This window comes from Melopsittacus undulatus, chromosome 6 (assembly GCF_012275295.1).
Source record: "Melopsittacus undulatus isolate bMelUnd1 chromosome 6, bMelUnd1.mat.Z, whole genome shotgun sequence".
In the NCBI taxonomy this organism is placed as follows: Eukaryota; Metazoa; Chordata; class Aves; order Psittaciformes; family Psittaculidae; genus Melopsittacus; species Melopsittacus undulatus.
The window spans coordinates 6,061,155-6,077,437 of record NC_047532.1 but is presented as its reverse complement, the minus strand read 5'-3'; the positions used below and the strand labels follow the sequence as shown (position 1 = coordinate 6,077,437).

Below are 16,283 nucleotides of genomic sequence, written 5' to 3'. Positions count from 1 at the left end.
GGACAGGTCTGTGGACATTCTGACATGGTGCTACCTGTGGACATGGTGACACCGCTGAGGCTGTTGATGGCTGTGGTGGTGTTGGAGGAGGATGTCAGAGAGGTAATGTCAGCACTTCCATTGCCAAGAGGCATCTGGTAAAGCTGTGGCTGCTGTGGGTTGGTGGGCAAAGGGATCTCGGAGGGCAGCTCCTGCTTGATGAAGATGTTGTTCACAGCCACCGACTGGGGCATGCTGAAGACACTGGTGAAGTCAGGCAGGGTCTGCGTGGAGGCAGAGGAGCAGGGCTGGGCGAAGCTGGTGCCGGGCTCAGTTTTGATCTGTGGGAAGGGAGCCATGGGTTTGGGTGGCCGGTACAGTCCCGTGCGCAGGTGTGTTGTGTCGGGCAGGATGACGTTGATGTTCACAACTGTATGGGGGTGGAGGATGGCTTCTCTGTGGAGAAGAAACTCGTCCAACCACCGAGGCGCTCTCCCTGCGGTACTTCTTGTCTGGCAGCATTGAGATGGGGGGCACCTCATTTGAAAGGTACTTGTCCATTTCGGACCGTGCCTATGGCAAAGGAACAGAGAGAAGGGATTTGGGACCTTGGCACACTGCTGGTGGGAGTCCAATGTTCAACAGGTACTTAAGGTAGGAGGAAATGGAAAGAGCAGCAAGGAGACAGAGGCTGCAGTGATTTAGCTTGTCTCTGGCTCAGTCAGACTCCCCAGGAGTGAATCACTGTCCTCTGACCCACTTCCCTGCTACCCACCAGCACTGATAACAAAGGCAACGCTAGGCAGAGGATGCAGTCATGAGCCTGACAGAGGAGACACAAGCTTTAGGTACAAAGCTTTGATCACATAAACAAGAGAATTTAGCACTAAAAGTGGGATGGAATCAGAAACTGCTCCGGTCAGCCTCATGCTTTGGGCATGTTGGATCTGCAGCCCACCTTAGAGGTGCTGAATCTGGTCTCCTTTAAACTCCACAGGCTGAGATGTATTGCGTTTCATTCTAGGACTTTAATTCCACTATCTTTAATTAACTGAGAATATTATAGGTCAATATCTTTAATTAATTGGGGATAATTTGGGCAATAGCACCTAGAAATCTAAGTGAGGTTGCCACTAATTCAGTAGACTGCAAGCCTAAAATGGAAACCACCAGACATACTATTCCTGTCTTGTCTTGGTAAAGTGACTCAGCCCTCACCTAACCTTTGGTTTAGTTCTAGTCTTGTAGAGCTGTTTGTACAAGCCCAGCCCCTCCAAGCTAACAGGACCTGCAGCTCAATCACTGCCTGCCAGGTTGCTTCCCCTCCTGGTTCACGTCTGATGCAGCATCCCACTGGATCCAGGCCCGATAACTCAGCAACCTGATGGAGCAATCCGTTAGGAAATTCATCCCCTGGCATTTGATGACTCAAGTTCTCCTCTTTGTGGTTAAAGATACCAACGTTAATGCTCTTCTATGAAGCTACAGCCTTTAATTATGTGGTTATCCATGTGTCAAGCTCATGGCAAAGCGCTTGTACACTCATTCATATGTAGAGGAGCTGGCAGAACCACCGGGTTTCCCTGGCAGAGCTGGTGCTGATCTCGCCCCACACCCTGCACGCTTGAGCCGAGGGTTTTACAGCCTTGAACTATGTCACTGGAGTGCAACGGGCCGAAGTCATCCCCGCTGCAATGCTATTGCTCTTAACAAAGCTGGATGGGACCCAAGAGAGCTCCAGTGAAACCTATCACCTGTGCTTCCAGCTAATTCAAAGAGCCTTTGCACCTCTGCAGGTCATACAGGCAACACATGGGTGAGCTGGCTCCCACCCAGACACAGGGACGTGCCACAGATACACCCTCTCCATCACGGGTGGAAGCTCAGAGCTGCTGAACCTGGAAGTCTCAGTGTTGCACTGAACTGAGCCCTGGGACTGTGGTTTCTGCTCTGTGCTGGCTGCACTGGTGTGTGTACACACCGTGTGTAAACCCTGACAGTCCTCATTGAAGCTGAACGGTCCCTGCCCTTGTTAAAGGAAGCGATGTGCTGGCTCTACAGGCTCACTTGGTGTCACATCCCCACCTCTGCTCGAGGCAGTGCAGTATCCTACAGCCATGCTCCGGTGAGGAAACCCTGGCTCAGCACACCCCAAAGTCAAGGCATCAATGGGAGGCAGGAAGGAGAATCAGGAACTCAACCCAGTCCAGCAGAGTGGTCCAAACCCCTGAGGATGATCAGGGACTGGAGCACCTCCTGTATGGAGACAGGCTGAGAAAGTTGGGGCTGTTCAGCCTGGAGAAGAGAAGGCTGCGTGGAGACCTCATAGCAGCTTCCAGTATCTGAAGGGGGGCTATAGGGATGCTGGGGAGGGACTCTTCATTAGGGACTGTAGTGATAGGACAAGGGGTAATGGGTTTAAACTTACACGGGGCTGGCACAGGTGGTAAATGGCAGTGTTCAAGGCCAGGTTGAATGGGTCTTGGAGCAACCTGCTCTAATGAAAGGTGTCTGTGCCTGTGGCAGGGGTTGGAACTGGGTGAGCTTTGAGGTCCCTTCAACCCAAACCAGGCTGCGACTCTGTGATCTCCTCCCTGCTCCCCCCTGCAGTGTCCAGCTGGGCTCCTGACCAAGGAGAACACCACCAAAGCTTTGGATCTCTGTGCTCCTGCCCCGTGCACCCACATTGGCATAGGAGTGTTCGCCTGGGGTGTCAGCTTGCTCTAGGCAGCACCAGAGGCTCCAGATGCCGTTCATACCTCAGCAATGAAGTGACCCACTCGGCAGCAGTGGGGGCAGGAGGAGTTGATGCCTTTTACTTCCACACTTCCCTTATCTCTGGCATTTAACTTTCTCACCTTCAGTTCCCAAGGGAAGGTCTCCACCTACACAGCTCCAGTGGGCCCATACACAGCAGGTGAGTGGGCAGGTATATTGATATAGAAAGGCACAGAGGGCCTAATTCCAGACCCAAAACCTGCATCCTCAGCCATAGTCCCCCTGTTTAGTGTCTCCTGACCTCCTTTCTCTCACAGTCAGCCCCTACCTGCAAAGGCTTCTTCCTGTCATTCCATTAAAGCCTGATAGATCCACTTGATCCTGAGCAGAAAGGAAAGGGGGTGCTGAGGGGCAGCTGGTCAGCAGAGCAGAAGCAATGGGCTTGCACTGGACAGGAGGGGTAGTCAGAGGGATACCCTGTCTGCAGCTGCATGCCAGAACCCATGGATCCCACACCGGGGTTATGCCATGGGTCCCACACTGCCCCAAGGGCCCCAGTGTACTTCCAAGCAGGAGAAAGAGGCACTTTGCTTGTTTGTGTTCCAAAGATGCCTTAGAAACCCTGGTGCACACTGGCACTGCTCATGCTGGGTGCTGACACCTAGAACCAAGCCATGTCCCTAAGCAGCTCCCAGCCCATGTTCTATCCAAAACCAACCCTCATCCCAGAGCCCGCACATGGGGATGACTAAGTGCTGACTTAATCCAGCTCAAGTGTCCTCAGTGCAAGTGTCTCTGTCTGGCATTCACTCACAGCTCCATTCACTCAGTGGGGATCCAGTTAATGGAGACACACAAGGAGACGGTCAAAGTGGTGGCTTGCACACACCATTGAACCATCAAATGGTTTGGGTTGGAAGGGACCTTAAAGCTCATCCAGTTCCAATCCCCTGCCATGGGGCAGGGACACCTTCCACTGGAGCAGCTGCTCCAAGCTCCATCCAACCTGGCCTTGAAGATGGAGACACCAGGAGCAGGAGGAAGGCACCTGGCTGGAAGCGGGGAGCGGAGGATCCCTGGATGCTGTGGGTGGTTGTGGGGACATCCCAGCTAGGTCTCCTGTGGCTGTAGGTACCTGTCACCGGCAGGGCAGAGGGATGCAGAGGGAGGAAAGAGGAAAGGGCTTCACCTCAAGAATGAGCGGCGGCATCCGCTGTTCCATCCGCAGGGGGTGCAGCTGTGGGGCAGACAGGGCTGGGTTAGTGGGGTGGCCTCCCCTGGGGTCCCAGCCACCCTCCATAGGCCTCCCCCAGCCACCCCTGGCCATTGAGGCCTCACCACCCCCCAGCAACCAGGAGCAGGGATGTTCCTCGTCTGGTTTCCTCATGCCCATAGGTGGGAGCAGAGCTGGATGTGCCAGATCAGCAGGGGCTAGAAACGAGCCCAGGCTTCCTTCTCTCCCACAGAACACCAGGAAAACCAACCCAGTGGGCTCCGTTTTCCCATTTTTGGGGTGCTCATATGCTGGAAGTTGCATCTAAATGGAGCATGTTCACTGTGAGGCCAACCACGGAGCTACATGGCCTTGAGAAGACGGATACCAAACAGGCTGAGGATGCTGCGAGCTGCAGGTCTCCATGTGGTCTTCATGCCCAGAAGCATGAGGAGATGCTTCAACATGAAATCTGCAGGTTAGGGCTGGAAGGGTTGTGAAAGCTGTGTCACATCACCCCCATCAGCTGGAAGAAACAGCTTCAGAAGCACCTGCAAGCTTCAGACAAGCTCCTGTGCAAGTAATGCTTGAGCCAGACAGTGGGTCCAGATGCTGGATCCCTCATTTTGGGGTCAACCACACCAGGAAACCAGCAAAACCTCCTCTCTGCAGCCATCTGCATGCATGGAAAGCAGAACAAATACAAAGGAAGCAATCGAGGGTAGAGTGGGGCCCAGCAGGAGGAAGTCCCATGGACACTGGGTCTCCATAGGCTCCTCAGCCAGCCCCAGGCAGGTCCTAGCAGCTCTGGAGAGGGCAACTGAGGACACTGTTGTGGGCTCCTATGAGACAGCAGTGACCAGGCAGGATCAGCCCATCCCTTTCTCCCTGTCTGCAGCCACAGGCTGGGAATTAACCATTTCCTTGCCTTTCTGAGAAGAGCTGAGCTTAGCACATAGGACAAGGGAGATCAGTCCACCTTCAATACTGCATGATACCCACCATGGCTTCTAGCTGGATTGCTATGAGGCCTTTCAGCTGTCTCCCCTATAGTCACTATCAATGCCACCCACTGCAATCACCATGGGGTAGGATAAGATACTTGCTTTGGAGGTGGGCCTGGCCCAGACTCAACCAACTGCACCAACAAGGGCTACAGCAGCAAAGCCATAGGAGACATAGGTCAGTAGCTCAGGCAAAAGTGGAGCAAAGGAAAAATAGACAGCAGAGCAATCAGCACAACCTCTGTGAGTTTAGAGGCGTCCCAAGGGGAATCTTCGTTTGGCCAGGAAGGGAAAGCTGTTAAGACACAGCAATTTTGTATAATGAAGGCACTCAACTCTGTGATATTCTCCCTCAAGTCATAGTCCATGTCTGACCATGGGCAAGGGCCTTTCCAACTCACCAGAGAAAGGGAAGCCAAAAGGAAACCAAGCATGGAAAGGGAAGGGGTTAGAACAAGCACTTTGTCCACTCCAGACAAGGCCACCACACACCAGTTTGTGCCACTGGGCCAGCAGGACCGTGTCACACTCAGCATTGGCACATCCAAACCTGGGACTGAGATTCCCTGGAGGGCAAGATGAGCCCAGCAGCCTCTGGAAGAGCTGTTGCTTGGAGCACCCACACTGTGACACCAGTGAAACCCAGTGGCTCCATGAAGGAAGCCAGCAGTGAAGCCCCAGCTCCTCCAGAGTGGATTCTCCTGTGTCTCGTAGGCACAAAGATGAATCCTCCTCCTCTACCATCTGCCAGCTTTCCTGGATGCCACAGGATTGGAGCCCTCTATCCCCTGCTCAGACCAAGGCAGGACGAGGTGTTACCAGGACATGGATCAACACACACAGAGTCCAAGACAAACATTTCTTGTGAGGATACAGAAGAAAAGCAGCGCTCAAGCCAACCGTGCTGCTTTGGCAGCAGTCACCCACGAGCATCGTTAGAGGAGCATTAGGCTCTGAGGCTGTCAAGGCAGGGGGTGGGACACGTCTCTCCCGTGATGAAACGGTTTCTAATCTGGAGTTGATGAATAACAAACGGCCATAGAAACATCAGACGTTGTCACCGCACGGGCAGCAGCACAGAACAAGAAGGGAAATCGATGTTTGCGAAACAGGCAATGAGCAAGGGGAGTTGGCAAAGGGAGAGGCTGGGTTTGGGGGGGGGAAGGAGGGGGAAAGGGCTCTGGGAAGACTTGGCAGCTTCCAGCCTGGCTGGATGCAGCCCCTCATCCTGCTGTGCTTCGAACCAGGATGGGGCTCACTTGTATCACAGCCAGCACCAGCCACGGAGCTGCAAAGAGCTTTGGGAGAGGGGTGCAAGATCATAGAATCACCATGGAGTGGTTTGGGTTGGAAGGAAGCTTAAAGCTCCTCCAGCTCCAACCCCTGCCATGGACAGGGACACCTTCCACTGCAGCAGCTGCTCCAAGCTCCATCCAACCTGGCCTTGAACACTGCAGGGATGGGGCAGCCACAGCTTCTCTGGGCACCCTGTGCCAGCGCCTCAGCACCCTCACAGGGAAGAGCTTCTGCCTAAGAGCTCAGCTCAGTCTCCCCTCGGGCAGGTTCAAGCCATTCCCCTTGTCCTGTCCGTACAGGCCCTTGTCCCAAGCCCCTCTCCAGGATTCCTGTAGCCCCTTTAGGCACTGGAATTAAAACACCAGCTCACCCCTGAGGGTCAGCACAACCTGTGATGTTCAAGGGGTTCAAGGGATGGGAGACACCAGGGCACCCACTCCATGTGCAAGGGGGACCCCTCCATAGGGTGAGGGCCCTTCCCAAGCACAGGCACACGTGGGACAATGGTTGTGCCTGTTGCTCAGGTCCTGGAATTACACAGCACAACCTCTTTCTCATACATGCACCTGCATGAAACTCCATGGAATCAGCAAACAATGGGGAGGACAATCATCAATCAAAAACCCCTGGCAAGTACCTGGCAGTACCCCTTTAAAGGCACACATTATAAATAGACTGTATTTAGAGCCAGATTTGGTTCAATATCAGCATTTATTGTCTCCTGGTTAAATATTGACCTGAGTAAATATTTGTTTCTGTGATCATTTGGGTTTGATACTGACCTCGATCGACGTTATTTTATGTTTGTTCCTCAAGTCTTCTGGAACTCTCTGCTAAACGGGATTAGCAAAGAAACCCCCCAGGACTCTTCCTTTCCAGTACACACAGAGCCAAAGGTTCTGCTGCTGTGCATAACAAAGCTCCATTGCAGGCAGCACAACCAGGCTGCGCTGATGGAGGTGGGTGCTGGGCTGCAGAAGGCACATGATGGACTCTTCTGCTTGCTCTATCTCAAAGGAAGGAGCAGCTCCAAGAAGAGCTCCCCTCAAAGCATTCATCTGTGTCAGCATCACAAGGAGTGGGGCAAGAGGCATCTCCACAGGCTTTGGACACCTGGAAAGCGGGCAAGTCTCTATGCAAGGTCTCTCTGGAGCCCATAGGGGCTGATAGACATGATCCATCCCATCTTTCCATCTTGAAGCTGTCACACTTTCCAACCCACAAGAGCAGCTCCAGGAGCAGGACAGAGATGCAGCCCTTCTCCAGGTTTGTGCCAGGAGCTCATGGATGGCTCTGGAGGGTTATCCCAGTCCTCTGTGCCCTTGTGTTTGAGCTACCCAAGGTAACTGTCACCTCTTGGGAGCCGGGAGTTTCCTTGAGGCCAAGGCAGATGGAGGCAGTGGGGAGGTGCTGGCCTCTGGCTGAGCCTCAGGCTCAATCCCAGCAGACTTGCTGACTCTGTTTGCTATTCCTTCCCTCCAGCCACTGATAAAGGCTCACTCAGAGGCAATCTACCCCTGTTATTATCACTGAAGTCATGCCACTGCAGTCAGCAATCCCAAAGGCCAAAGAAACACACTCATCCGACTCCAAGGTCAAGTGCCTGCAAGAGGAGCAGTCTGGAGCAACCAGACTCCAGGGGGCTTTAAGAGAGCAAGCAGAAACCTTCCCAAAAGGTACCATTAACCTGCAGCTCCATTTCTCCTTGGTTGCTCCTCTGCTGAATGTGGGAAGATGGAGGCTCTCAGACGTCCCCATTCCCCAGGATGACCTGGACAAATTCATCCACTTGTTTCAAGCTATTGCATGGCCATAGAACACTGGGTTTGTCCTTGAGCCTTCCAGCTCCCCTCTGGTCACTCATTTGTGCTGCATGTCCTGAACCAAGTAGGTTAACATAGAATTATATGAACATAGAATCAAGTAGGCTGAAAAGACCTTTAAGACCATCAAGTCATAGACTCATAGAATAGTTAGGGTTGGAAAGGACCTTAAGATCATCCAGTTCCAACCCCCTGCCATGGGCAGGGACACCTCACACTAAACCATATCACCCAAGGCTTCATCCAACCTGGCCTTGAACACTACCAGGGATGGAGCATTCACAACCTCCCTGGGCAACCCATTCCAGTGCCTCAGCACCCTCACAGTAAAGAATTTCTTCCTTATATCCACTCTAAACCTCTGCTGTTTAAGTTTCAACCCGTTACCACTTGTCCTATCACTACAGTCCCTAATGAATAGTCCCTCACCAGCATCCCTGTAGGCCCCCTTCAGATACTGGAAGCTGCTATGAAGTCTCCAAGCAGCCTTCTCTTCTCCAGGCTGAACAGCCCCAACTTTCTCAGCCTGTCTTCATATGGGAGGTGCTCCAGTCCCCTAATCATCCTCGTGGCCTCCTCTGGACTTGTTCCAACAGTTCCATGTCCTTCTTATGTTGAGGACACCAGAACTGCACACAGTACTCTAAGTGAGGTCTCACAAGTCTCACCATTACCACCACTAAATCATGTCACTAAGAGTCTTATCTACATGGAGGAGGCTGTTAATGCTCAGAGGGAGCTTCCCCAGCGGGGTTTGGGTGGGATTCATTCCACCTCACTTGAACCATCTTAAAGCTGATGATGAGAAGAAAAGCAGCACATTCCCAGGGCAGGGTCTGACAAAGGCAGAGTGAGTCATCTGCTGCTTGCTGGGGCTTGTGAAGTCCTCCTGGCACTCAGCACGTGATAAAACAGCCCCAAAGCTTGTTCTTCCCTGTACAACACCCACGGCAGACCCGAAACCCCAGGCATGGGGAAAGCAAGGTCAAGTTTCACGTGCGGACAGCACAACCCAACCTCCTTGTGGCCCTCAGGTGCCCTGCCAAGCCACTCAGTGAAACAAAACAACCCCAAGGCAGGTGAAAACACCGTGCTTGAAGTAGGTCTTTGGGGCAGCTTCTTGCTTCCTAGCTTGCACAGCACCCAGCACAGTGCAAGGCCAAGAGTCAGGGACCAAGGGGGACATTGGAGCAGGTCCTTTGTTAGCCTCAAAGGGTTTCCACAGGATCCATTCCCTCCAGCTTCAACCCTCTCTTTCCACATATTCCCTGTAGGGACGTGAATTGCCAATTGCTGGTAATTAAGAGAGAGCGATTAAGGCAGGTAACAGGCCACTGACAGGTCCCATGGAGAAGGCACCAAGCCCTGGAGAAGCCCCAGGTTCACCAGGCCCAGGGAAACATGAGGGTTTTGTGTCCCAGAGGTGATGTCAAACAGCCAAACTGATGGGTTTGAGCTCTCCCAAAACACAGAACCACAACAGCACCAAATACCAGGATCTGCTCAGAATGAAATGCCATGTTCTACAACAGCAGAACGATGAGTAGGCAAGGGGAGATCTTCCCCTTTGCCCATTCAATTGAACAAACCTGGGTCATTCCCACACCTCAGAGAACACCATCAGACCTATTCACAGCAAGAAGGGTTTTCATTGACTATATTCAGCCACCCCTGGCTCAGCTCCCCAGGACTTGAGGATCAGCAGCATGATAATGTACAGGGAAACAGCATTAAAGTGATGGGCTGGAGTGGGTGGTGAGGAGGTACCCACATATCTGCCCTCTCAGCATGGGTTTGGATTCACGACACAAGTTGCTTCAGATGGAATAGTGATAACAGATAATAAATACTCTTTCTTCCTGTAAATCCCTGTGTTTTCGGACCAGCTATATCAGGACCAACTTCTTGCCACTCTTTTCTCCTGCTTGTACTGGGAATACTACAAAGAGCAAGGTCATGAAACACATTTTCACACTCGCACATCCAGGCCCTCGGTGGAAACGGGAAGGTCCCCATCCCATTAAAAAGACATTAAGAAATCCTAATTTTCAAAGGATTCTCTGCGCGTTTCTGAGCATCATGAAAGATTCTTTGTTTGAGTTTCAATCCCAGCTTGAAAGGGGCTGAACCTCTTTGATGTGGTAAACAGCCCATGGGGCTTTCTTGGAGGGTTTTCATGCTAGCTCAAGTTCTGAGAACATCTGAATTGTAAACAGCAGCGCTCCAATCCCCGAGCACCAACTGCACCCTGTGACTCATGGAACTCACCAATGGAGCACGAGCAAAGCAAATATTCTAATCAAGGGGCTCAGCTCACAAGACGGTTGTAAGCTGGTTATTTGCAGTGGATGGGTTAGATAAAAGAACTCAGTGGACCAGGGAAGGGGAACAAAACAGTGCAGGGAGCTGACCAAACAGGTTTGAGAGGGGAAAATTCACCGTTGATGATGCACCGGCCAGAAATGCATTACCCCAGACCTTGGCGAGTGATAGCAGGTGACTGTTTGCTTCCCACACACCGGTCAGGAAGGGTGACAAAGGGAAATCCGTTGCGTTTATTAAGGAGTCGGAGTCCCCTGTTTGTTTCCTCCCTCAAATACCTGCCCTTTGAGTGCTCAGGGTGAGAAAACCAAGCAACAAACCACTCCACAATGTGCTTTGCTGCCTGGCTTGCAGCTCTCTGTGTCAGCAAGTGGAGAACAGGCTTGAGCAAGGGCTGTGCAGGGAGACGAGGAGCAACACACCTGAAATCCCTTCCTTTTTCTCTCTCCTGCCTTGTGGAGCCAAGCTCAACAATCAGCCTTTGTCCCACCCGGACAAAGCCATTGTGCTCCATTGAGCTCAAAGTTCGGCTGTTTCACCCCACACCTCGTCTGCTTCCAGCAGTGTTCGTGTGTGCAGGGACACACACCAGGAAGTCTGGGCTGGGGGATTAAGTCACATAAAACAACAAACACCAAGGCTGAGATCCCCTGAAGTTCCTGGTCTTTGGCTCACCGGTTGCACCGGTTTTGCCCAAGCTCCCTGGTAGACACAGTAGGATCTGGTGTGCATGGCCCTGACACAGGGCTGCAGAGAGCATCATTCATCCTCTATGGGGACTCCAGCTTCATTCCCATGGCCCTGCAGGCACCTGCCAGGCACAAAGCACATCAGACTTGCAAATCCACAGGGAAGTGTTATCCTCAGCTGATCCCAAGGCAAAACAGTCTGGAAGGATCCCTCCTCCCCAATATCCCTCAGCCAATGGCCACACCAGCTGCCTTCCCACCACCCTGGCTTGTGCCAACAGGGATCGAGTGAGCCCATTCCTCCTTTAACCCAACATCTCCACATCACTGCTCTGCCTCTGGCACGCTTCAGAAGGGATTCTTGCACAGCATTTTGCACACTTGTGCAGAACACATGGATGCTTTGAACCCTTCTGCAAAGCCAGGAGGATCCCAGATGGAAAACATCCCGGTTATCCGAGAGGGGTAAAAGACCACAGCTTCACATTCCCACAACAGCACATTACATGGACACGTGGCAGTGTGAAGCCTGCACCCAAAGCTCCATCAGGCTTCCCACTGCATCAGTGTGAGCTCAAAGCCCATCCTGCTCCATGGGCACAACCTTGGAAACAGGCACTGCCCCGCTGAGCTCCTGTTGGTGGTGGCCCCATACATGGCAGCAGGAAAGCTGGGTTCATTCCTTGCATGCAACTCCTGGGAATGAATCACTTCTACATCTCTAGTAATGAACACAGCGGAGCAGGAGCCCTTCCTGGCCCAGATGCAAACAACATCTGTATGAGCAAGACCCATCACCCTGGTTCTAACTGGGTGCTGGACCACATGGGAGCAGGAAAACCCATCCCTGGTCCAAGAGAGAGCCACTGGCACAGCCACAGTTATGACATGGATGTGGCCACAGGGGTCAGACCCACAGGATGCAGGGACAGAGCAGGATTGACACAGCTCAGAGGGCTGGAGCACACCCAAAAGTGCTTGTCCCATCTTCTCCTGTGACGCCAGGAGCAAAATCCCTGCTGGGATGGAACACCAGGGCACCTACATCCATCCACACATTGAAAGGGTCTGAGTAATGTGGCTCGTGGTGTGAGCATCAGGAAAAGGGCACAGCACCATCCTGAGAGCATCGAATCCCATCCAGCACCTCCCAGATGCTGTTTTCTCCCTATGGAAGCACCTCTCTCCCTAGCCCTGGGGCAGGCAAAGGGAGCCACTGCCAAGCACAGGAGTGAGAAACTGCCTGTGGGGTGGGAGCTGGGCTCAGGGCACTCAAGGGGTGATGTTTGCTGCTGCTTCCCACCTTGCAGCAGCTTAACCCATCCAAGGGAAGCAGGGACAGCCTGGCCCGGGGTTACCCCCAGCCACACGCACCAGGAGCTTCCATGGGTGATCCAGGTTATCCCTTCCACCTCCAGGGAAGCCCATTAGGAGCCAGCTCCCACCCTGCACACCTCTGGGCAGGGGAAGTGACATCTCCTTCCCGACCATGCTGTCAATGCTCCTTCTAGGAACAGCTCCAGGGTCATGGAAACCTCGTCTGTTCTCACCATCAGCACAGCTCTGCCCAGGGACGGCTCTCACAGGGATCGGGATCACACTGCTGGGGACCACACTTAGAGCCTCAGGTGCCCCCAGGATGCTCAGGAGGGATGGGGTGGCCTACAGGACCCAGCAGTGGGGTACATTATCTACCATGAGGTCAAGCCCAGCTCCGAGGACACAGTCACCTGCCTGACACATCCACACTGGATGATTCCAGCCCCAGGACACTGGGAATGTGGAAGCAGCAGATGAGTCCTGGTGCCCCCCCAGCCCCAGTGCCCATCAGGGTTGACCTGACAGCCACATACAGTGAGCATCTCCTCCTCCTTGAAGCACATCCCTTGCTTTGGGTTCACTCGTTGTATTTTACCTTCCCTCCAGCATCAGCCTCCTGAGGTTTAAAGGGGAAACTTCTGTCTGTGGCCAAATGAGAAAGGAAAAGGCTTTTCTCTCCTTTCTCTCCTCTTTTCCCTTTCTGTTTGTTTTGGATTTTCTCTCTATTTTGGGGCAGGAAAAGCACAGAAAAGGGAACAACTGACCTTAAACTTCACACAGGATCTACTTCCACCTGCCTCAGACCCAATTCAGCAGCAAACAGCTCCCACCTCCCCCCTTGTTTGAGGGGGCACTTTGCAACCAGTGGGATAAAGAGTCTGCTACTTTCCTTGCCGGAGCTCAGGAGCTGGAGCAGTGGGAATGCCCCTTGGCAACAGCCAGTGCAGAGCCCTGACAGGTCACAGCCTTTCCATAGCTCTTGTCAAGCTGCTCTGATAAACACCTCCCGGAGCAAAGGGCTTCCCAGACGTGCGGCTTTTCCACCCTCTGGCTATGGCAGCATCTCCTTTACAGCCACCACAGCCTCTGGCACTTGTTAGAAGGGGCCAACACGTGGAAGACTCCTCCCCAGGTGATGTGGGTCCAGCCCCACATCTGGTTCACATCAGCTCTGGTTGTGCCACCCAGGACGCTTCCCCCTGCCTGGGTTTGGGGAGGTCCCAGTGTGGTGGATGGGGGCTGAGCGGGTGCTCCTATGAAGCAGGGGTGAGCTCCAGCCCTGCAGCTTCCCAGCATCCATCCCATGGGCCCCATTGTCCATAAAGGGATATGGGATGGATTGACAGCAAAGGATCAGCCACCCCCAAGCTCAGCTATCCCACCCCAAGCAGACCATGATGGGGTGGCATTGCCCCAGGGACCAAACTGGGGTGAGAAACCCCCTTCCCTTCAAAGGGCATCAAGGATGGTGTCATGGGATGAAGGGTTTCCAGCCAGGGGTGGGCTCTGCATCCCCACGTCCCCCATAGGGAGGACAGGAGGTGGTGCAGGGCTGCCTGTCCTCCCCCCATGGCCATGGCCGAGGTGTGGGGGAAGCACCAGCCCCATTGCCTAATCCCACCACTAATCCCAGCCGGCATTAGGGATACAAAAGCAAACCTCACCCTCCCCTTGACTAAACAGGGACAGCCCCAGCGATAACCCCCCCTTGCTGAAGGGCCATAACCAACCCTCCGGTTCCAGGTAACCCACTGGAGCCTGGTGCAGAGGGACAGGAGCCCCGAGGCTGTGGGGAGAGGCTCCAAGCCAGGACCACGGCAGGGGAAGGAGCAGTGGGGTACCTGGCTCTCTGCCCCCCATATTGACCCCACATCCACTGTGGACGCTGGATCACTAGGGTATCATATGGAAACACAGCAATGGAGACAATGCCTTCATCTCACCCAAGAGAACCCCACAACCACCCCTCGGGGCATCAGCGCTGCCTGGATGGGAAGCAGGCAATGGATACACAGCCCCAACCCCTGCTCCGTGCCCAACCGTATCCACCCACCATGGGGATGCCCTCGGGGGGTTCCCAGAGGGATACCAGCCAGGATGAGGGGGTCCCTGTGGGGCCGGAGACGCCCTCCTGCCGGATCAAGATGGCGCTGGGGACGTGGGGCGCAGGTTAATCATTACCCACCGTGCCCCAGCTCGCCCAGTTGCCGGGAGCAGGGTGTGGGCAGGCCTGGATCACCCCTTTCCCACCAGGAAGAGAGGCTGGGGGCTCTTCATGGTGGGATGAGGGGTCCATCACCTAAAACACCAGCGAGGAGCCTCATCCCCTTGGCTGGGATGGGCAGCAGGGCTTGGACGTGCTTCTGCCATGGGGCAGAACAGGGATGGGTGTACAAGAGGGGTGTAACAACAACCCAAAGCTGCTTATCCACGTCTTTATCTCCGGCGCATACAGGGGGGACGCCATTGGGAATTTCAAGGAACATTCCTTCCCCTTCGCGGCAGTGGAAAAACAAGACATAACACAATAAAATAGGAACCAAGCTGCTGTTTTCCCTGCTCTCACACACAGCGATCCCATTGCTCAGGTCCTTCCCAGCGAGCCGGCAGTGGGGCAGAGCCCCTCAGTACCCCTTCACCTGGGGAAAAGGGACTGAATCCAGCTATGGGAGGGAGCAAAACCCAGGGTGTATGGAAGGAAGCAGGAGGAAAAAACCCCATGATAATGAAATCCAACACACCCAAGAGGGAATCCGGCCCAGGGGGAAGCGTGAAGGTACAAAGCAATGGAAGTGTCGTAGCAAAGAGTGGGAAAACAAAGCAGAACTGGGTCCAGATCCACGCTCACCTCTCGGAGAGGCACAAGGAGTGTAACCGAGCAGGAGGCGCCGGCCTCCCCTTACCTGCGCCAGCTCGGGCGGGTTTTCCAGGGGCCGGGAAGGGGGTTTGATGTCCTCAAAGACGGGAGCGTCTTCCCCAGGTTCCCCGGACATGGTGACAGGCTTGAGGGCCGTGAAGACAGAGGTGTCCTCGGGGAGCGGGGTGCGCAGCACCAGCCCGCTGCTCATTCCTGCCCCCGGGAAAACCGGTCCGGTCCGGGGGGGGGTAGTGAAGAAAGGGGGGAAAGATGAAAGGAAGGGGAGGGGAAAAGGGACGAGGCAGCAGGAGCGAGGGGCTGATCCCGAGGAGCTGGGTCTCGGGAAGGGTTTACCTGCAGCAGGAGGAGGAACGCCAACCTGGAAGCAGTGGGGAAGCCGGAGGAGCCAATCAGGATCCCGCCGACGGCACCTCCGTAGCCACCGGGGATAAAAGGAGCCGGGAGGAGTCGGAGCTTCGGCCTCAGCCCCCGTGTGCCATGCACGGGGCACGGGCAGTGCCGGCATGAGCACCGGCACGAGGGATGCGGTGCTGCCATGGACCGCGGCTGGGATGGGGACAGAGCAACCGAGCTCAATGAAACCGTCACCTGTATCCAGCCCCAGTGTGGAAATGAGGGGTTGGGTTAGGTCTTAAAACCAGTGGATTTGGGGTTTTTTCGTGAGAAAATGGCTTTTTTTCTAATGAATGGGTGAATTTCACATGAAAACTGTGGTTTAGGGACAAGGAGATTCCCGTTTGCTCACACCTCTGGGAGAAAAGGGGAAGATCAAAATGAAATAGATATTAAATTAAATCAAAATGAAATATATGAAAAGCAAAGGGCGAAAAGGGATGAACCTTGTTGGGGAACAACCAAAACCCAACAACAAAGAAGTTTACCAGGTTCAGATATGAATGTTTTCCAGCTTGGCCCCTATGGAGAAACTGAGGACTGTGTTTGGGTTTCTTTTTATGAAAGGAAGTAAAAAGGAATGTAAAAAGCCAGAGCAACAAGGGAATAAAAACACCTTTTTGGGTGAAATCATCACAGTTTGAGGAT

At 53.8% G+C, this 16,283-nt stretch overlaps 1 pseudogene; it reads right to left on the bottom strand.

Moving 5' to 3' along the window:
• LOC101868568 (Krueppel-like factor 5) overlaps positions 1-15,434 on the bottom strand; it is a 16,128-nt pseudogene extending 694 nt beyond the window's left edge.
• Between the last annotated feature and the right edge of the window lie 849 nt (positions 15,435-16,283).